Here is a 21,869-nt window from a genome sequence, read left to right as displayed (position 1 = left end):
CTTTCTAGCTGTGATGGGTTTTTCATGTGCTTTGCAAATAGTCTATCTAATGCTGCCAGAGTTTTCTCTCATTCAGTGCTCATCAATAGCTGTGATGGAAACAGAGGGCTGTGTGAGGAAAAAGGAAAAAACAAATAAATGTATGATTAGGATGCTGGTGAATTTGCCTTCTTAATTCATCACTTTGTTTTGTAATTAAGTGAAACCAAAGCTCTCTGGCAGGAAATTAGGAATGATTCATATGAACACCCATGACTTCATGATTGCTTTTATTAAACTTGAAGTCCCTTAACCCATTTTTCTTACACTTTTCTGGTCTCAACAGGTGCTTCATCTCACTATTTTTTCCCCTTTTTTACTTCCTTTATCCACGGAGGAAGAGCCAGCACGACTTCTGAGTTGTTTTGTTGCCTTTTTGCACTGTATGACTCATAAAGTTAAAAAAGAAGCCTGAAATTTGGAATGTTACTACTTAAGTAAGCATAGCAAAATAACCTCTTTTAACTGGCTTTCAATAAAAGTGGTCATCAGCAAAACATGAGATGGCCCTGGAGAGACAGCAGTGTTGTGACCAGGCTGCAACATGGACATTCTGGAAAATATTGTTTTTCTCTTTGTCACTGACCAAATGGAAAGGGCCAGTTTGCTATAGTGCTCTGAAATCAGCATTTTTTAGTGACACAAGAAAGGGATTGCTCAAAAATAAAGCCTAGTCTCTTTGAAACCAGTCTTGTTGCTGTCAAACAGAACAGACAGAAGCCTGTATTTTGGGTTTATAGGTACTGAAAATTACTATACTGTGCCAGATCTGCATGTATTTTGCATATATTCAGTTTAATAAAATGAGGTACCATTATGAAATTCAGTTTGAAAAATACTTGGATTAACTTTTAATTTTGGAAATAAATTTTAAATGCCTTTTTTTGGCTTTTTTTTTTCCTTTTGAAGCACTCACCTCAAATACTCCAAGCCTTAATTTTCATTTGCTTTCCTTTTCTAGAGTCCCAAAAATTTCTTCCTGGCATTGAGATTTTTGTGTTTGCCAAACATCCTTTACTGCAGTGTTTGAGGCCAGATGAGTGTTTGAGGATGTTCTCACCAGTGGAAACAGCCATGTCTTTTTTGCCTTGAGTTTTCCCTCATTGCTTCAGTAGCTTGATAATGTTGTGACACTTTTTGCCTCTGTTGTAACTTTTATCTCAGTTTGTTTCCATAGGCTTCCCAGGCACAATTCTGCATGGCACAGATACTGAGATGTTGGCTCATTGCCTCTCTTCTTTGGCAATTAAGTTCTTCCTTAAGGAACTTTCTGAATGCTGGATGACATAAAACATTGTGATATATATATAGAATTCTTTGAAACTTCACTGATTGAAATCTGTCCTTCAAACAGAATGTGCCCACAGGCATATCTCTGCTGTGTCTAAAGCTAACATAGCTTTAAGCTTGTAAGAGTTTCTGAAATGCAAGCAAAGCTTATCTTTATCCTTGTGTCACAGAATACATATAGGAGTGTTTTCTAATCCATGCTGTTTTCTTCTCTGCAGTATTTCAGTTGGATTATCTGTAGTTAATGCTTGCTGCTACCATGGGACCCTTCCAGGAGCGGAGTTTGGAGATGGACAACCTCTGCTGCTTCTCAGCCAGGAGCTGCTCTGGGGCTTTGGTGTAGAGGGCACATCCTGCCTGTGTACCCCCAGCCCTCACCCTCCTGCTGGTCCCCAGGTGCCCCTCCTTTCTTTTCTTTCTGCCTGGGAGCTCTTTCCCACTGCTGCACAGCCACAGTGCTCAGGCAGACTCATCCTCTCCCTTCCCTCCACTGTCCCTTCTCTGGACCCTGGGGAAAACTGTGCTAACAGGAGGTTTGGGATCTGTGTGTAGCTCTGCAGTCAAGCCTAGAAGATGTAAGTGCATCTCAAGTGCCTTGACAAACTCTTGCTGTGACTGTTGTGCCCCGGTTAGCATTTGCCCCCTTCATCTTTCCCCTGTTGTCTCAAGTCCAGCTGCACGTGGCCATGTTTGTGTAACTGCCTACAAGTGTGGGGCTGCAGGTCAAACTGGGCTGTGGCCACTGTTTAACTCATGTCTAGAGCCTGTATGTCACTATTTTCTCTTAAGCACTTACCACTCTGCAATTTTAAATGTTGACAAATCCCCTACACTGAGTTGTGCACTGTTGTCTTTTCTCCTTGTATTCACAGAACCATCACATGTCCTGACTCAGCTTACCAGCTCAGCCGTGTCTGTGGGAGCCCAGGCTCTGGCAGCACTGAGGAAGGCCATGCCTGGGGCTGGGCAGAGGCAGCAGGGAGAGCTGGAGCCCAGGGGCAGCCTGTGCCCTCAGCTGGTGGCTGCAGAGGAGTGGCAGCCTGGCTGAGGAAGTTCCAGCCTGGCTGGCAGCATTGCCTCTTCCATCTCCACTTCTGCCCTTATAAATACACTTGAGTTTTAGGTGGGCTATTCATTTCTAGTGCTACTAGCTGATACTACCCCTTTGGTTTTTCTAAAGAGGCTGTGCTTAGGAGTAAGTTTCTATAAATTGGCAGGGTTCATCTGCTTCTGAGATTTTGCAATTGTTATTTCAGGTCACATTTAAAAAAGCATAGGCCAGCAGATGTAAGGCTCATCCATGCAATCTGTCTGTGGTATATCATAAGTTTGCAAGTGGAAAGCACAGGACCTCAGCACTGGAGATTATTTAAGGTGATTCTGTGGAATTTCTGAAAACATGAGGCTTGCCCCAGGCAATGTGTTGCATAAGGGAGTTGTGCAATGCCAAACTGCCTAAAGTCTGCCATAATTTGTATACTTTGTGTACTTGCCTTTCTAGTCTAACTTCCTTTCCACAGGAAGGGGTTAGAATCTGTACTTACTCTTGGGTAAATGAGAAAATGAGATTTGACACATTGAAAAAGGCAGAGGCTTTCTTTGTGTGTGTGCAGCCTGTGCCATCTGCAATCAGTGACCAGGTAATGCCTTCCAGGCAGTGTGAACTTCAGGAGATGCACCCAGTGCTCCTGGTGTCCCTTGAGGGGACTTCAGGCCTCTTTGAGGTCTGCATGAGCAGGTGCACTTTATACATACTCAGAATATCTGGGCTAGAAGAAGTAAACTGTGGGCAAGGAATGGAGGTCCAGAAACCATTTATTGTCTTGCTGCTGTATGCTACTGATAATGAGTGTTGATAGAGTCCCCGCTAGTACCAGGAGCACCTTATTCTGAAGTACAGGGGCTCCTGGGAGTTAAACTGGTTTGAGTGATGCCATTTGCTACTTGGCTTTAGAGAGAAGAAATTAAAGCCACAGTTGTGGTAAGAGGAGCATGAAATGTTTTCAGGTGAAGAGGAAATGATTCTGAATGTTTTGGCTTTTGTAATCACGAAAAAAATAACAAATCATAATTTTTGTAAAAGAATCCTTTCAAAGTCTTGGTGAAACTGCTTGAGAAAAAAAGATATTTGAAATTTTAGTGTGAACATTCATCAGCTAAATGTTTGTTTAAAATTTTGTAATTAGATGGAACCTTTGGTGGTGAATCAGACAAAGCAGAAGTGGATAATTTCACTCAAGCATCATGGATCTTAAAGGCAATGCTGAACTCCAATGAAGTAAGTCCTCTTCTAGTTCCAGTCACAAATGACGCTTTATTGCTGCTTTTTGGTCAAAGCACCTCTTTTAGACCATCTTCATTGTCTAAGTGTTGTGATTCTCTGGGGTATCTCTTTCCCTATCATCTTCTGCCTAATTCCATGTTAATGGCTTTAAATACATTTTTAAAACCTTACTATGATAGGTAGTATTGCAGATTGTAGTAAGTCTGTGGCAGTATATCCCAGACAAAGTATTCTCTTCCAATCTGCAAGGATCAAACAATTTTTTTTTCAATTTCAGTATCTTTTCGCAGAGTGTTTGTTGAATTGAGCATTCTCCTGATTTCCCTGGAATTAAAAGATAGAACTCAGAGTATGTTTGGCTCCTATCACTTAAAGCAGTAATCTTGGGAAGTTAATTATTTTGATCTTTAGGACACAGTGGCATCACCCACAGTGATGCAGTGAAATCCTTCACTTTTTGATTTTTAAACCATCCAGTTGCTTTTTTTTTTTTTTTTTTTTTTTTTTTTAAGAATTCTCTGGGTTGAGTATTTACAAATTTCTTAGAACATTTTGTTCTCTGATTTAAATCCTGCATACCAAGTGCCTGCCTGGGGCAAAGACAAAAAAAAGAAAAGTTAGCTTTGATACTCTAAAACTGGTTGAATAAATCCCGTGCAGCTGGCCTGCGTGAAATGTGCCCAGTGACAGCAAGAGGCAGCGAGGATTCGGAGGGATAGGGAGAGCTCTGTGCTGTCAGATGCTGCAGTGTTTTATTGCTTTGGCTGGGAATGGCAGGAATGTGTAGGTATCTCTACTGCTCACTGTAAGGGTGCAAAGTGGTTCCCTCAGGCACGTGCGTGGACAAAACTGCTGCACAAGTGTGCAGTGTTGCCTTCTGTGTATGTTTGTACATGTTCTGGTGTTTTCCAACTTTGGAGCTGTGGTTAAAGCCTTAAAGGGAATGTGTGAGTCTGCAGCAGCTGAGAATACGTTTCCAGCACTGGAGGTTCCCCTGTGGTTGAGTGTCTGTCCCATCCTTGGTAAGGAATTGTCTAACCTGTACTGTGGTGTTCATCAAGGGAAATTCTTGGAGACTTATTTAAGTGTTCAAGCCAATGCAGTACAGGTTACACTTGTCTGTACTTGCAGGTGAGATGTCAGGGATTATTATGGATTGGAGAGGATTTTTTCTGCCTGTGCTGTTCTCACTACCAGCTCTGTTCATCCAACTGTCTCTCATCACTTTGCTTCTCTTTGTACTATAACCCAGCTGAGACATGGTCCTGAGGGAAAAGTGCCGTAAATCTGAATCTTGAAAAGTCAAGAATTAAAAGATGCATAGCTCAGGAAAAGAAATTTTGGAATACAAAGTTAGGAAGGCTGTGAGTGGTTCACATGAACAACTTGCAGCAAGGTCATGTTTTCCTCTGAAAGTGCGTCAACAGGAATTTGGAAATCCTGCTTTTACTTGGATGGTGTGAGCAGAGTGCTTTTAGCCATACTCTGCAGTGCCATCTCTGTGAATCCAGCTCCATTCTCAGGCTCCAGAGAGCTTCCAGGTTCTCCAGAAAGAAGCACAAGTGTAACTGTAGTGATTGAGATCAGATTTATAGAACTGGCCTCTGGAGCTCAGAATGGCAGGACTCAGAAAAGAAGGAAACATAGAGGCTTTCATTACTTCAGGTGTTTATCAGAAATACATTAAGAGGGACTTTAAAAAAGAGATTTGTATGTATTGGATGGTAAAAAAAATTCTAGCAAAATGAGGTAAGAATAAAACTTCACTTGGAGACAGTTTGGCCAATAGTTTCTGACAGGGGTTTTTGGTTTGTTTTTCTTTTTTTCTTTTTTTTTTCTTTTTTTTTGTTTGTTTGTTTTGTTTTGTTTTGTGTTTTTTTTTCTCTTTCTGTGTCATTTGCAGAGATCCTACATTGAAATTATGCTCTGTCCTACAGGGACCACTGGCTTGAGCAAGTGCATGACAATTCTTGGGATGCCTGTGCTGAAAGACTTCTCTTAATGGACCTTGATGGGGTTTGATTTCATTTGTTCCAGAATGGGATTGCCCTTCTTGCTGTTGCTGCAGGCTCATGATCTGGACCCAGCCCTAGGACTCAAGCAGGACTGAGGGACACATGGTAAGATTGTGTTACCTGTGCACAGGAGGATTATGAAATCTGGGATGTGTAGCTTGTGACTTTCACCTGTCTGGTCTGAAGCAAGAGACAGGTAAGTTTCTGATGGAAGAGCAATGGAGAGCAAGGAGAGGAGATGAAAAATCCTTAGGAAAGCTAAAAACAGAAGAGCAGCAGCACTGAGAGTGGGCCAAATTTTTAGTTGTGTATGTGAGCATTACTCATATAACTTCAAGAGAGTACATGCTTTAACTGAGCATGTACCAGCTGAGGACTTGGCCCATAATGTCCTTTATAAAGCTCTGGTTCCTCCCCAAATAGTTTTTCCCTCCCTCTTCAAAGGGCACCTGTTGTTGGTGGAGTTGGTGATGATACTGGATTAGTGCACATGCGGTCAGCCTGCTTGGCCTCGGCCCTTTGGACCCAAAATGAACTCCAGCTGCTGCTGCCCAGAGCAGGTGCTTCATCCAGCCCGAGCAGCTGTTTGAATGCACGCTGTCATGGCCAAGAGCAGGGGGAGCTCCCCTGGAGGACCCAGAGGAACGACTGATCAGCAGCAAGCAAGGAACAGGGAAGTGTGCCATGGAGACCTGTTTTTTATACCCAGCAGACAAAAATTGTTCTAGTATTTCCTTGTGGAAATAGGGAACAATGGCTGTCCCTCTGCATCCACTGCCTGCCCAGTACCATGATGGATTATGGTTCCCAAAAATAGGCTGAGGGACCACTAAAGACCAGCAGGGCTGGTCAAAGCTCCAGTGAGTGGCCCAGCAAAAGTGAGATTGGGCGTAGAATTATAGAATAGTGCACAGGCTAATGGCCTGCTACCTGTGATAGCTTGGGCTTCACACTCACACTGCTAGAGGGAGAAAAACAAAAGCAGAGATAATTTGGGGTGTGAAGCAACTACAGGGAACAGTGCTAGGGAATGGAGGCAGATGGTGTGTGTCGGTGTGTGTGTGTACATATATCTGTATATATCTATCTATATATATATATATCTATCTCCATATACTTGGGAGTATATGAGTATATGTATGGAGATGTAATGGTTGGGAGTTTGAGGTCAGACTTTGAGGACAGGGCACAGATAGTTTGTGTCAGAGATAAAGCAGATGTAACCTATGATTAGAGTGACAGGGACAGAACAAGATGCAGGTTTTGTGTAGTAAGGGAACCACAATCTTCAAAGGGATGAGGGCAGTTTGGTGTAAAATCAACCCAGACCTACAGCAAGAGGTAATGGGGAGTACCTTGCAGAGCAGGGAGTCTCGCAGGATAAGCTGTTCAAAGTAATTTCCATCACTGGCATCACAAACAGCCCTTTCCAAGTCCCTTTCAGAATTCCTTCTACTTATTCCTCTTCAACTCCTGTCACTGACCTAGCAGTGGTTCCCATGCAGTCCTGCACTCTCAGTTTATTCCCCTGCTGTTAGCAACAGTGCTCCTGGCCTCCCTTTCCAGGAGCATGCACTCTCTGGTGGTATCTGCATGTGTCACTGCTGGCATTAACACCAATGTGTTTAATGTGACCCCTTAGGTCCCATGCGCTTACCTGTATTCATTGACATTACCAGAGTCCTTCCACTTCCTCTGATAGGCTCACTTTGTGTTCCTGTCCTGTGGGTGTTTTTGTCATATCCTATCAGCCAGACTTTTCATTCTGTGCATCTTCGCTGATTGCTCAACCAGGTTTCCACTGAACCTCCATAAGGAGGGGTAAATGCTAAGCAAGGATACTTCCTTGTACAGCTGTAACAGGATTATTCAGGCCAGATTTCATTACAGCATAGCCTAAGAGTAGGAGAAAACATGACTGTCAGAGGCCTCTCTTTGTCAGGAAATGGGATTTCCGCAGGTGCTCAGTTGTAAATGCTTTGCATGCTTCTAAGGCTTGGCACATGGCATTGCTGAATCCTGATTCAGGATGCAAGAATGTCTCATGACCCCTGCCATGAAAACTGGTGTCTGGCCATGTTTGGAAATCAGCCGTCGATGATGACAGTAGATGAGTATGGGTGAAATGAGGAGCTTGGCTTCGACACTAAGCAAGACTTGTTAAACATTGTAAATACAGATGTCCGATTCATATTTTGAATAATGAATATTATGAACTTTTCTGTAGCAAGTGGTAAGAAGCTGGATCATCTTTCTTCATCTGCTCACTGCCTTCACAGAATTTGCAAGTGTGACAAAGTATTTCATCCCTTCACAGGATTAGGTAAGATTGGTAACCATAATTCATGTGTAGAGTTGCACAGAAATAGTCTAAATAGCCAAATATATGGATTTAAAGTTACCTATGTGGTGGCAGGGAAATTGTTTCCATTTTAGTTTGCTTGTTTCTTGGATTGGTTGGGTTATGCATCTGGCTTCAGTTGTTTATTCTTTTGGATGAAAATCTGCAGCTGTACAGGCCTGTACAATTTCTGTCCCAGTGTAGCTCTTCCATCAGGTATTCCTGCTATTTTGTTTGCTTCTACATGAAAATTAAGGAACTGGAAAAATAGTACTAGAAACTCTACATGAATGAAATTCTCAAGACTGTTAAGGAGAGGGATGTTTTAGGAGTAGGCTGTGCTCATTCTGTTCCTACATCCCTTGGACAAGTCACTGTTACATGTGGAAAGAAGCCACACACAACTGTTAGCAGTGTGTGGTGTAGCTCTGTGCCAGGGTAGATGCTCCTGTGGATACCAGCAATAGTTATGTGCTGTCTCCTTCCTCTGCACTTCTCTTCCTCAGCTTCCTTGAACTCAAGATGAATGAAAGTGCAGCTTTTCAAGTCTTGGTGGAGTAGTGAATTCTTGCTAAAAACCAAACCAAATGACATTTTCAGAGTAGCCCTATATTTAAGTGTGGCAGCACATTTAATTTGGTATTCCACAGGTTTTTAATGAGCTACATGTGGATAGGAATTTTTTGAAGCATCTGTCTTTTGCTAATTAAAAAGTAATTAGGTACCAAGGATTTAAACCATCCTAAAGGATGTGTGGCAATGCCAGTGTCCTGTCTGGTGAGGAACAACTGACTGAAACAATTTGAGTGTGGTAGATCGTAATTTACTAACTGCTGGATTAAGACCAAGGAAATAAAGAGCTTGTTAGCAGGCCTCCACATTTAGGGGATCTGGAGAGCAAAGAGGTTTACTTTATATGAGGCCCATGTTATGCTGTGCAGGAATTCCCAGTTCAGGGTCAAAAATACTGAGAGTGCCCTTTCACCAGAGAGCTGACAATTAGCTTGCTGCCAGTAGGAAAAGCAGCCTTTGAGTGGTGAGTGAACAGAGTGTCAGCAATGGACCTGGAGAGAGGGGCAGCACACAGTCAGAGCCAGTGACATTCTTCACACCTGCTGTGGGGCATAACAGTAGCTGGCTGCCTCAGCCCGTGGCACTACAAGCAGAGCATTGTGCTGTGACACAGCCTGGACAGCGATTGAATTACACACCGATTAGGTCTTCGCCTTCTCCCTGTCACTGTGGACAATGGAGAATCAGAGAAGTGGACATGAGAGCTTTAGCAGGCCTTGTGCTCTCCAGCAGAGGAGGATTAGTTTGTAAATGGTAAATTGTGTGGGGGCCAAGAGTCGTAAAACTGAACTCTTGCCCTGCTGCTGCCTCAAAGGCACAGGCTCTGCAGAAAAGCCCTTCTCCCCCCTTCTGCTAAATGCTGTGATCAGGGGAGGGGTGGGCATGTGGTGGAATCTGCTCCTCCTTTCCTCTGCCAAAGAAGGAAGAAGAAACTGGTACATTGGTACAGATTTGCTCCTCACCATCTCTTACTGTCTTTTCTAAGGAAGGGCATGGGATTAAATTAATCAGTCTTCTGCCATTTCCACAGGGATACGGATTTGCCTCTCCCCGAGGTGCTGCTGGCTGGTTCACTGCCTGCTGGAGGGTGTCTCTCAGATCTGACTTAACCTGAAGCATGCACTTCCTCAGGAGGTCTGCAGCAGGGCTGGAGGAGAGCAAACACTGCATCCCTTCCCTCCTGTCAGCTGCTGCCTCACAACTGCAGTGTCTGTGCTGTGCTCTCAGCTCCCTCACTCTGAAATGTTCCTCGTGGTGGTTTGTACAGAGCTGCCTTGGAGCAGGCTTTGCTTTTGGTGGCAGTATCCCTTGTTGCCATGCCATTAATGAAGATGGTTTTAGCCTTGCCTTTATTCCACTGGGACCAGCTCCTCTACCCACAGGCACCAAAAGTGGCAAATCTTCATAACCTTTTTTAATTTTCAGTTGAAGCTCTACATCACATGAACTTCTTGGGGTTTTTTGAGAGGTAAAGACTTTTTTTTCTTTTTTTTTTTTTTGAAACCACACCAAATAAACAAATAAAAACCCAAACATCACAGCCCAACAAACCCAAAACTAACAGAAAAAAAAATCAAAACCCACCCATTGAACCCAAGTTGGAGAAACAACTGCAGTGTGTGACTGATACAGTCCATGGGAGTACAAAGCATTCCAGTCTGATCTTGTACATCCACTCCCTACACCTATTAATAGCTTTTAGGCATGGGCATAAACATGGAGATGGGCAAGAGTAGTTTGCCATGCAGACATTTATCTGGGAACCATACTGTTTTCTGGAACTAAAGATTTCAGTGTGATAAAGTGGACATTTTAAAGCATTGGGAGAGATAGGGGGGAGGTAACTGCCCTTAAACTCAGGTTGGATTGGGCATTCTCACCTCTTGGAGTCTGCCAGTAAATAGCAAAGTATATGAGCAATGGAAATATGTGCTTCTTATCATCTTAAGGCATATTGATCCTGAATCATCACAGGGGAATTCAATAGGGGTGTTCTTATTAGTGATTTAAAAATATAAGTGTGGTTGAATACATGTAAAACTGTATCTTATTCCAGTTGTCTTTATTACTGCAATAAATGATACCAACTCTCTCTTCCTACAGACTTTATCTCATCTGTTTACAGTGCTGGCATTTATTTTGTTTTGAGCTGAGAAACAATGCATGCCTAGATACTGTAAGGTTGTAGAGGCTTTATGAACATATCATTTAAAAGGAATTGTTTCTGCTCTGGTTACTAGTTTGAACTGAGAAAAGATACTCGTATTTCATCCTTTTGAAAGAAATAATAGACTTGATGTAATAGAGCAGTTCTGAGTAATCTGCTCATAAACAATCCATTCCAGATCCAGAAAACTCCCAAATCTCTCCCACCGATTTTGTCTAATAGGTGGCAAATCCTTAGTAACTCTCAAAAATGCTCACAAGTCTGCAGGGCATGAAGGCTTTGCTTTGGCTTTTTTTTTGGTAAAATTTGATTTAAAAAAAAATGAATGAGAAATTTAGATGTTGTTCAACATAGTACTGATAACTTAAAATGCATTTTCGAAACTGGAAAATAACAGCTATTCTAAATAGTCACTGTTGGTTTTACTGCTATGGAGTGTTTCAGAGGTAAGTTTTAAAACAAAAAAAGGAAAACCAGTCATTCACGAGTGCTGATACAGGAATGACAGAGGTTAATACCACTGACATCATGTTGGAACTGTATAGCATTTTGTTAATGGTTATTAATGCCCTGCTGCTGGGAGACAGACAGTGCCAGCTGCCCTTAGTGCGGTGCCTCTGCGGGTGTGCCTGGGCCTCTGCTCAGGAAGGACAGGGCCCTGAGGAAGGCTCAAATCTGCTCCCTTCTGAAACAGGAGGAGAGGAGACACTGAGAGAAGGCATTTGCAGTGCCTTGCTCAGAACAGGGTTTGGACAGTGAAGCAGGAGCAGCAGACACACCTATGGAGCCACATCCAGGAGGTACTGAGAACTTGTGTTCAATTCAGATCTCCAGGACTAAACTCAAGATACACCTGCTTTGGAAGAAAACAGCAATAGATTCAGATAAACATGCATGGAAATGATGCCAGTAAGCCTGGGGAAGAAGCCTAGGTTAATGTAAGAGAACTCAGAGCTTTGTACATCAAGGGAAAGGGGTCAGAAATGCTGTAGGCTGAAGGAGAAAAGCCCTTGAGAGGAAGGGAAAGGAACTTTGTAATGGCAGAATGATGATGGATATGGAACAATTAATTAGCTTTGACTACATCATATTCATTGTACTTCTAGATTTGTGGGTTTAGCTGCCTCACTTGGGGCTGGCTATTACTTTGTGTAATACCTTTGAATTTCATCCACCATAAGGGAATGAAACAGATACAGAAAAGTGCAATATGTCAGTGTAGCATATCAAATTGAGACAGGCATTTTTAGCAGTCTGTACTGAATGGAGGTTTAAGCCTGCATTAGATTATTCCGTAAGTGTATTGTTGTTATGACAAACCTGAAAGGAGCTAAAAGCATTTCAGTAGATCAAAAAAGGAAACTTTGATTTGCTTTCCCACAGCCTGGACCCAAAATGGGATTGTCAGCCAGTCTTACATGGCCTGGCTGTGAGCTACACAATCACCCCCTGGTGAATGGGAGCAGAACACCAGGAGATGAGTTGTGAGTCCTGTGGGAGTAACTGGCTCTCCAGGCCTCTCCAAATGGTTCAGCTTTTAGATCTGTTTAAATACTGGTGCAGTGTAACCTGAATAATGCACTGGGAATGTTCAGCCAAGAAATGCCTGATGGCCCAAGGACATTTTGATGATGACTGCTATCTGATGTGCCACACAGACTGTTGTACTCTCTTTCATGCTAATTAAAAACTAGTATATCACTGCTTATATTTTCTAAAAGGGAAAATGAGAGTTTGATCCCATGAACCTCAGGTTTGGGCACACAATTTAATTTAAAACCTCATTAATTTTGCACACCCATTAATTATTAGAAAGAAATTGAAACATCCATGCAATATTGTACATGTACTTCCCAATTATGCAGCCTAATATTCAAACACAATGATTTGTATGGACTTTATTTTTTCTGGTCATTTTTACAAATAGAGTTGCCCATACAAATAGTTTGCAATCAGTTTCAGTGCATAGTGTGAGCAGCAGGAGCTCAAGGTCAAGAGGAGCAGGTTTTCTCCTCTGCATGGCATTGCATCATCAGTACTGCAGGTACATTGTTTGTCTGGTTTTAAGGATTTCTTTAATATTTTTTTCTTTTTTCTTTTCTTTAGCTACATAAAATGGTTCATGTTACTCTTTCCAGTAGCTCAGACTTCTATAATTATTACAAAAAATTTGCAAAGGAAAAAAAAAAGTGTAACCAAACACACTATTTTGAAGAGCTTCAAATTGAAAGTAACATTGGAATTCTGTATTCCTTCAAGAAAATAGGCTCTTACTCATTAACTTCTAGTCTTTGATGTTGGTAGATAATATTTGGAAGAATTTTGAATGGCTGGGACTCAAGCTTGACTTTTCATTTGCATTTCACACTGGAGCAAATCAAACAAATCAGAATGAAGCTTGAATAAGCTTCTACTGACTCCAATCAGTGCAGGATAGCCCCTGCAATCTAATGTATGTCTAGGCTTTGCCTCTTGAAATTTTTCTTCTGGGGGTGAAGAAAGAGGAGAATTTGTCTATAATTTACAGTTAACAGAGTCTATAATTAATAATTAACAGAGCAGCAATGAGCCTCTAAAAGGTGCTTTTATCTTAAAGTAATAAACAATCAATACAAGGTCATTTCTGAAGGATAAAGTGGCAGTTTGGCTTGGGTGGGGTTTTTTTGGTGGGTTTGGGTTTCTTTGCATATAAGGAAATATGGTAACTGGTGCCTCTTATTATGCCTACAGTGTAACTCACTCTGGAAGCTTGATTTATTGTTTTGGATTTGTAGCTGGTGAAAAGGAAGTTAAAAATAATTTCCAAAACCTGATCTCTAGCAGATGGAGGTCTTGCAGAAAAACAGTCAGGTATGTTCTAATGCACCAACATTTGGGTCTTGTCGTCTTGATGTTGCGTTGAGACTGTCCAAAATACTTCACCTCTTTAAGGTTTGACTATGTTAGCATTTCCCTATAGTTGCCAGAGTGGTGCCTGACTGGAAATTAATCATCCTGTATTTGTGTAAACATGAACTGCTTGTCTGGAAACCTGTGTGGAATGGTTGAATGTGCCATGGGCTGGTTATTAGTGTGTATGACTGCTATGTACAGAACCATACACTGAGCTATTTCTGGCTGTGTTTTGGTGAGTTTGAGCTGAATTCTGAATCTGTTTATTGACCCTAAGGTGTGTGTGTTTTCTTCTTTCATGGAAAGAGAATAGGACTTTTGAATTGGTTAAGACAACAGAAACAACAAAAGTTGTCTCTCTGTTGAGAAAAGTTGTCTCTTTGTTGAGAAAAGTAACTCCCTAACCTGAAATCATGTGTGCCAAGTTACCTTCACTGGCATTGTGAGAGCAACAGCAAAGGGTTCACATAGTTATTAACTGAACTTTTATGGGTAAAGTACCTACCTTTCTCCTAGAAAGAAGTAGTATCCTACCTGGCTTCACTCAAGCAGCAGCAACAGTCTTAGAATCACAGAATGGCCTGGGTTGGAGGGACCTTAAAGATCATCTCATTCCAACCCCTCTGCCATGAGCAGGGGAGACACCTTCCACTAGACCAAGGTTGCTGAGAGCCCCATCTCCAATCTGGCCTAGAAACACTTCCGTGGATGGGCCATCCACACTTCTCTGGGCAACCTGTATCAGTATCATCATTCTCACAGTAAAGAATCTCTCAATATCTAATCTAAACCTATTTTCTTTCGTTTTAATACCATTCCTCCCATGCCCTGATGAAAAGTCCCTTCCCAGATCTTGTAAGCCCCCTTTAAGTACTGGAAGATGCTATAAAGTCTCCTCAGAGCCTTCTCTTCTCTGAACAGGCTGAACAGCCCCAACTCTCTCAGCCTGCCAAAATTCTTTAGTGTTTGAAAAATGCTGAAGAGCACTTGTTTTTCTGCCTTTCTTCCCCTCTTCCTTATGAAATGGAAGGACTTTCACTCCTGTTACTTCTTGGGAGATATATTAATTTATCATAGGCTTTTCTATATGAACAGGTTTACAGAGTTGTGTTGCCAAATTGATAATACCAGAGGAAGGTGTAAAAGCATAAGGGAAACATGAAATTGAATGTCTTAGTTAAAGGTGCAAACTGCAGATGTCAGCAAACCGCAAAGCCATTCAAACTGTGAAGGAAATGAGGGGCACTGAATTCATTGGGAGCTGAAGATGTTGAATAAGCACTTTGAGTAGAAAGGATGCTGGCAAACACTGGGGATGGGGTTTGGCTGCTACAGAACCATGTGATGCTCCAAAACTAGTTGTTTTTAGGGGGCACAGTGTAGAGTCGAATGGGCTTATAAATATGAGCACTTCAGTCATGTGCCTCAAAAGAACATCTCTTCAACCTGTACCTGTTATAAATAAAGGAGATTAAAAGGGAGAAGTTGAAGAACTTTGTTCAGGTGCTTGAACAAAGAATCTGGAAACAGCCAAGTGAATCAGACTTGTCTTGCAAAAAGAATGGTGTAATAAGTCAGTCTTGTAGGCTCTCATCTGTCTCTGAATCTGCATATATGCCATCATGAAATTGCAGAACAGCGTTTGCAAGAACAGTCTAAGATTTTGGTTAGTAAGGCTTAAGGTTGAAGGGAGCTCCTTGTCTTCAGAGACTGCTTTCTTTTTAAAAACTGAGGGCTTAGTTTCCCCTGCCACAACCCTGTGGCGATTGGCAGCACCTCAGCCTGATCTATGAACTTAAAACACATTTGATCTATATGCTGGTGCTTACTGCCAGGTCCTGCCACTCCACCTGAATAACTATAACATGCTCATAAATCAGGGGAGAGCATTCCTTGCTGACACCATCCCAAATGCCCTACTGAGCTGAAGCCTGTGTTAGCCATCAATGCCTCTTACATAAACATGTCATACTTTAAAGTAGGGTGTTGCAAAAAGCACAAACAATATGCTGGTATGGAGGGGCCACACAAAGTCAAGAGCTGTTAAGTGGGGGGAAGAGAAGGAGAAGAATCTCTTGATGATAAATATATCTACCAGACACATATGGAAAGAAAATAGTTAAGTCTATCTTACATTTTTTTCAAAATGAAATAGTCAGATGTGGAAATGATTGTCATATTCCCTGGGAACTTGGAAGCTAGGAGCCACAGGAAAATAATGATGCATGATACTTTGGCTTTTGTTGTATTCCCTTCAGCCTGCCCTTCATCCCACACCTCATGCATCAGATACCCAGTAGTCTGTGTATCTGATTAGGTAGCAAAAAACCCTCAGTTACATTTGGTTTGCCATAGAAAGCTGAGTAAGAACAATGTGTGTGTGCATTCAAAACCACTTCCTAAGCCTTGTTTAAAGTCACCCACCAACACTGTGGCTGGTAGTTCCTGTCTCCCAATATCAATACTCAGATAAGCTGATGCCAATTTTGGGCACTGTAAGAGAAATGTTAAGGAGCATCCCAGGCACACCTTTGTTATAGTACACAGCTGAGTGACTTGTAAACCTCGTGTGTTTGTGTTCGTGCAGCCTTTGAAGTGAATGGGTAAGGAGGGTGCTCTCTAGCACAGCAGCTGGAACACACACAGCCAGAAGTGACACCAGGCTGTAAAGAGCGTCTGCAGCCGCCCCTGTCACATGGGTCACAAATCAGGGGGCTGACAGGTGCCTGTGCTGGACCCTGCTCCAGGGTGTGCCTTGGTGTGCAGCAGCAGGTAGGAAACCTGCGTGGTGGGTGGCCAGATTGTACAAATGACTCAAAATCTCTGCTCAGGGGCAGCCTGGTGCACAGCTTGGTGCAGAATTAAGAGCATTTGCTTTTCCTTAAACTGGGATGAATGCTGTTTATGCTCTGGCTTCAGGATGGGTTCAATTCCACACTCTTTAATAGTCACAATAACCTTAAGGTTAATTTGTAGCATTAAGGCAAGAGGTTTTTGTGAAACAAAAAAATGAGCCTGCAGTTCCCCAATTGCTCCTACTGAAAGGGTTGGGACCTCAGCACCCATGTTGCTTTCCCAAGGAGGGAGGTCCAGCATGCAAGAAGGAGGTGTAAGTGCTCACATCCTGAAAGGGCTTCAGGGTGTTTGGGCATGGACTTTTCTTATGGAATATCTAATATCTAATCTATCCCTGTGAGTAATTTCTAGCTGATTAGGATAATTGATGAGTATTACTCTGCTGTGATAGTATTTGTGATGGTGATGACCTTCCAAAAATGCATGTGGGAGACATGACAAAATTTTTTTTCCACTGCCTGCTTAGAATTGGTTTTTACTGCCTTACCCTCTAGCCATGTACATTAATTCCTGAGGTGCCCTTACCCCTTCACCACCTCCTTCTATATATAATTTAAGGTTTTTAGGGATTGATAAAAAGCAACCAGTCTGTAGTAGATTGCTTTGTCATCCTAACACCTCATTGGTGTTAACTGGCAGCAGCTCTCACTTTATGTAGGCACTGTAGTGCCTTGTGGCAGGTCTGTGCTTTTACATCCCAGCCTTCAGAGAAGCAGGCAAGTTTTGATCAGGGACAATAGCTTTTACATGGCTGTTTTTAGAGCCAGAAGGCAAAGGCTGAGGCAGCAGCTCTGAACACGCGCCGGCCTCAGGAGAGGCTCCTCGCTGCTGTGCAGCTGTTGTGAGAGCTGGGCAGGACATGGGGGCTCCAAAGCCGAGTGCCACATGTGCTTAGGCAGCCCCTGGCAATCCTGCCTGAAGTCAACTTCTGTTTAGGTCGTGGTGGTTTTTTTTCTTTTTCCAGGCAGTCACTTGATAGGGTATAATCCTGTAAGATACTCAGCAAAGAAGCTGATACAGGAAAGTATTTCTGCAGATGCTTAATTTTCAGTGAATAAGTGGTCCTTTTATGTGGGTGGGAGCACTCATGTGCTTAAAGTTAAGCACATGCTTAAGTGCTTTCTTGGACTGGGGCCAAAATGCTAATGTGATGGAGATTCCCTTTCTCAAGTAACTGCAGTGTTCAGGACTTCATGTAGACCCCTGGGCCTGCAGGATTACTGAAATACACCCATGACTGGTGAATATTGGACACTTAGGTTCTTAAACTTTTCATTTTCAGCAAAACCTTCGTGCAATGTTGCTATATTATGACTTATATATTTTGCATACAAAGAATAGTTCTTTACTAGGCCTGTGACAGACTTGAAAAGAAACCCTGTTGCTGACCTCAAATTGATTTTCTTATGAGGATATTTTATTTTTTCTGTTTGAGGAAAAAACCAAAAGATTCCTTCAGCACCTTTTGCTCTGACCCCACTGCCTTATCTTTAAACTTTTCCTACAACACTTTTGGAAGAAAATCAGCCTTTGATGGGCACCACTAAGATGTTGAATTCCAACTGCTCGCAGTCTGATGTTGCACTTGCCGACGATAGTCTGCTTTGATGACAGCAGTGGTAACAAGCCCAAAGCACACGTGTGTGGGATGTGACAGGGTTGTGCACCTGTCTCGGGCTGGGGGCACCAGGTCTTCCCCGTGGCAGCCTCCTCGGTGGCTGTGCTAATCACCGGCGGTGACACGGGGGTGACACTGCTGTGCCTGGCACATAGGAGCCAGCAGGGTGCTGGGGCTCTAAGTACACAGCTGCTTCTCAAATTATGATGCGCAGGGTCAGAGGTCACTGCAGAAAAAGCAGATAAAATTATGCTTCCTACTGCCACCATGCCACATCAAAATGCTAAATTGTTTGTTTTATAGTGGGTCTGTCAAGCTGTTCTGCTGTAGCAGACACGTGAACTTCTCAGCTGGCTTGTAGCCCTTTAACAATAAAGGGGTTTGTTTTCTCAATATTGTGCTAGAGATTTCTTTCTGTTAACTGTTGTTCTTTGACTGCTGCTATAAAATAGAAGTTTTTAGACATTTTTAAAGTGTTTCCCCGGTGGTGAAGCTTGGCAGGAGGGTGAGGGTGTGGAGCCAGCAGTGCTGCAGGATTTGTCTGCTCTGGCCGTGCTGTGTGTGGGCACGGCAGCCTGTGGGTTCCCCTTGGATACCTGGGATATGGGATAAGCTGTGGGCAGATGGCTGTGCACAGGATGAGCCATCTAGGTTAATGACCTGGGCAATGCTGTCTGCCTTTCTGTTCATGGCTGCTGCTTCTGTTCCTGCTTCAGAAATAGGGCAGATCTTTATCCTGCGTGCAGCATCCGCTCACTTTTCTCAGAGTCTCTCGACGCCTCTCTGCTGTCCTTTCCACTTGAATTTGTATTGAACAAGGGATGCTGCTTACAAGAAACTTGTGGAACTAAGAGTGAGAACCAGGCTGGAAAAACCATAAGAGTTCAAATATGTAGGGTATGTGATGCTTTCTCCAGCTTTGACTTTTTTTGAGTTCCTTTTTATTGTGAAGGGCTTGTTAATTTTTTGTTAAATTCTTCGACCATAACTGTGACCAAAGAGAGGAATGCATTTGACAAGTGCAATAAAGCAACTGTTCCGTGTTTATGGCAAGTGCTATACTTTTATGCTATTAATTCAAATTGCCTGGATTTTTATAAAACTGGGACAGTATAGGGTTACCCACCTTGCTAGAACAGTTGAAATGGATCACACTACAAAGTAGTCCACATCTCCCTATCAAATTTTAGAGAAAATAATCTTGGAGTCATAGGGGAGGCGTATGTCTCTGGAGCACGGCTTTTAGATACATTTTTGTAGCCAGAAATTGTTGGGAGTTCCAAAAAGAAATAATAGGAAAATGCCATTAAGTAAAATAGAAAGTTCAGTGCAAAAAGAAAATCAGTTGCACTGCATGTGAGGTAGTGACACTTAGGAGGACACAGGTAACTTCAGAAATGTGTTTTGCTACACTACTGTAACTAAGCAGAGAATGTGACTGCTGTACTCAGTCCTCTTCCAAGAGGAGAAGTGGTGGGAAGTGTACATGGGAATGATTTCCTTGAGCAGACTTCTGCTGAAAACCAGAGGCGTGAAAATAATTGGTTATTTTTCTTCAGTTTGACAGTTGTACAGGCAAGGAAAAATCCTTTGGGACCAGAAAAGTCTTTGGAGAATGGAGAAAGCATGAATGTGTTCCAAGACAAATACCCTACTTCAATTCCAGGTATTTTTATTTTTTTTCTTTTTTTTTTCCCGTAAGTAACAGCAAGAAATCCAGGGTCTTGTTTGTTTGTTTGTTTTTCTGGGGATTTGTTGCTTTTTAATTAACAAGGTAAAATTCAGAAGTCATGTGCAGCTCCAAGAGGGAAGGAGTGTGGGGCATCCCTGCCTCTATACATACATCCAGCAGGGTTAGCATTCATGTCACAAAGATGTTGATGCTCTCCTCTTGGCCTGGCAGAGCAGAAAGAGTGTCTGAATTCAAGTTTCTCCATCCAAAAATAGTTCTGACCACTGAATGAAGGATATGAAGTGGAAAACCTGGTAAGAATGACCATAGTGCCCTGTACATGAATTCCCATGCATTTGTAACTTGTTTTCTTACACTGAAAAGGAATAATGGGGTTGGGTAGAAATAGACACCCCCAAATAAGCTGGGAAGACTCTCTGTGACAAACCTGGCCCAACATTACTTGAGTTTAGAATAAGTGCAGACAAGTAATTAAATGCTCTTAAGTGCACTTAGGCTTTCTTTGAAGCCAAGATTTTTGGTACAGAGATAAGCTGCTCTGCTTCCAGGGAAGGGCTGGATGTTCCTCCCTGCTGGATCTCATGTTCATGGTGTGCTCAGTCACTTCTGGTCAGTGACTGCAACCTGATAGCCATTGCTAAATCCTCAGTGTCTTCTTGAAGGGACTCTGTGGAAAAGGAATAGTCACCATAGCAAGAACAACTTGTACAAGAGTTTGAATAGAACCAAGGCTTTTGGATTTTGGAGGCGGTTGATCATGTGCCAAAGAGGCTAACCCTTGTTTTTGTGTCAGCTCCCCATCTTTGTGGGATAGTCTCACCTCTCAGTGCCTACTAAGCAGTTGGTGTGCAAATGGTGGCTTTTTGAACTGCAGTATTTGTTTGAGCCTTGTGTCACCTGACTGAGGTCAGTGAACCTCACCATTCATCTTGGACAAATTCTTCTTATATTGTCAGGCTTCTGTTTTGGAAATGAAGTTATGATCTTTGCTGTCGCCTCATGAGTGACAAATATAAGGCAATGGAAAAGGACTTAACCCTAATCCTGCAAAATTAATTTCATAACAAAGTTGATCACTGAACAAGAAAATAGAGCTGGGCAGAGAGTCAAGATATCTCCATTTGGTCTGAGCCAACTTCTTCCTGATTAAAAGCTGTAACATATTTTCTTTATAATACCATTCTCGAACTCTTACATTTTATACCACTATCTTAATCAGTTCAAAGCTACGGTGTTTGCTCAGGTCCTTAAGGTGACTTCTAACAATAGTAGCAGAAAGAATGATCCGCTGATACTTTGAGAGGATAATCCTGGAGTCTGTGGAATGGCATCAACCAGAGGGTGTCATTCCCTGCCCATTATGTTGATATTTTTTCTTGTACTTGAGAAGCAGGCTTGTATTTGAGGTTTTCAGTTTAGATCTGTGTCCTCTGTTCTGAAAACAATGATTCCTAAGCAGTTCCTGAAGAAGCTTTCCCTCAAAGGTTTGGGTGGGTAGAACTAGGAAAGTGAAACTGCTTCTAGGGTAGTCTTTTCTTACGTATGTTTCTTTCTTGGAGTGCACTGTTAAATGCACAGTGGAGCCTGGGATGAACAGGTCATCCCATGCTATGTGTTACCCTATAGCTAATGCCAACTGCAATTTCAAGTGCTCCCTCCTAATCTCTCCCCCTCATGCATTATTTCCTTGTGCAGCATTAACACACCACATGCTGATCCACTGTTGCTTCATGGATTTAGAAAATAATCTACAGGCCTGCAGTGATGTAAAACATTAAATATTGTTTTAAATTTCGGAGGCGCCATCCTGCCTACACGGTACTTAGGGTGGGCAGCACGCCAGCGCCTTTGCTGGCATGTGCCTGAGAACTGGAGCATGCCTGCTCCCCGTGAACAAAGCAAAGCCCAGGACAATAAGGCAGGAACGATGACAGACAGGGAAGGGCTGGCTTATGGCTTGTGCTGTTTGACCATAATATCAGCTTTGGAGACTATACTGTCTGGAGGGCTAAGAGTTTCTTTCTACACTCCTGCCTTACTGCCTGCACCTGCCCATCCGAGGGCAGGCAAGAATGAAAGGACACTTTATAGAGCTTCCAGG

The 21,869-nt window shown here is 42.6% G+C and overlaps 1 long non-coding RNA gene across 2 annotated transcripts in view; it reads left to right on the top strand.

Moving 5' to 3' along the window:
* The window catches only part of LOC120501183, a 45,657-nt gene that overhangs the window by 11,745 nt on the left and 12,043 nt on the right, over positions 1-21,869 (top strand). For both annotated transcript variants that reach the window (XR_005627234.1, XR_005627233.1), the window contains exons 7-14: positions 1,548-1,725; positions 2,202-2,452; positions 3,516-3,607; positions 5,551-5,733; positions 7,856-7,951; positions 9,573-10,010; positions 13,440-13,559; positions 19,635-19,741. This is a non-coding gene — a long non-coding RNA (uncharacterized LOC120501183). The remainder of the gene's footprint in view (positions 1-1,547; positions 1,726-2,201; positions 2,453-3,515; positions 3,608-5,550; positions 5,734-7,855; positions 7,952-9,572; positions 10,011-13,439; positions 13,560-19,634; positions 19,742-21,869) is intronic.

Source organism: Passer montanus, unplaced genomic scaffold (genome assembly GCF_014805655.1).
Source record: "Passer montanus isolate IOZ18808 unplaced genomic scaffold, ASM1480565v1 scaffold2, whole genome shotgun sequence".
In the NCBI taxonomy this organism is placed as follows: Eukaryota; Metazoa; Chordata; class Aves; order Passeriformes; family Passeridae; genus Passer; species Passer montanus.
Note: the sequence above shows the minus strand (reverse complement) of the source record. Positions and strands in the feature narration are given on the sequence as shown.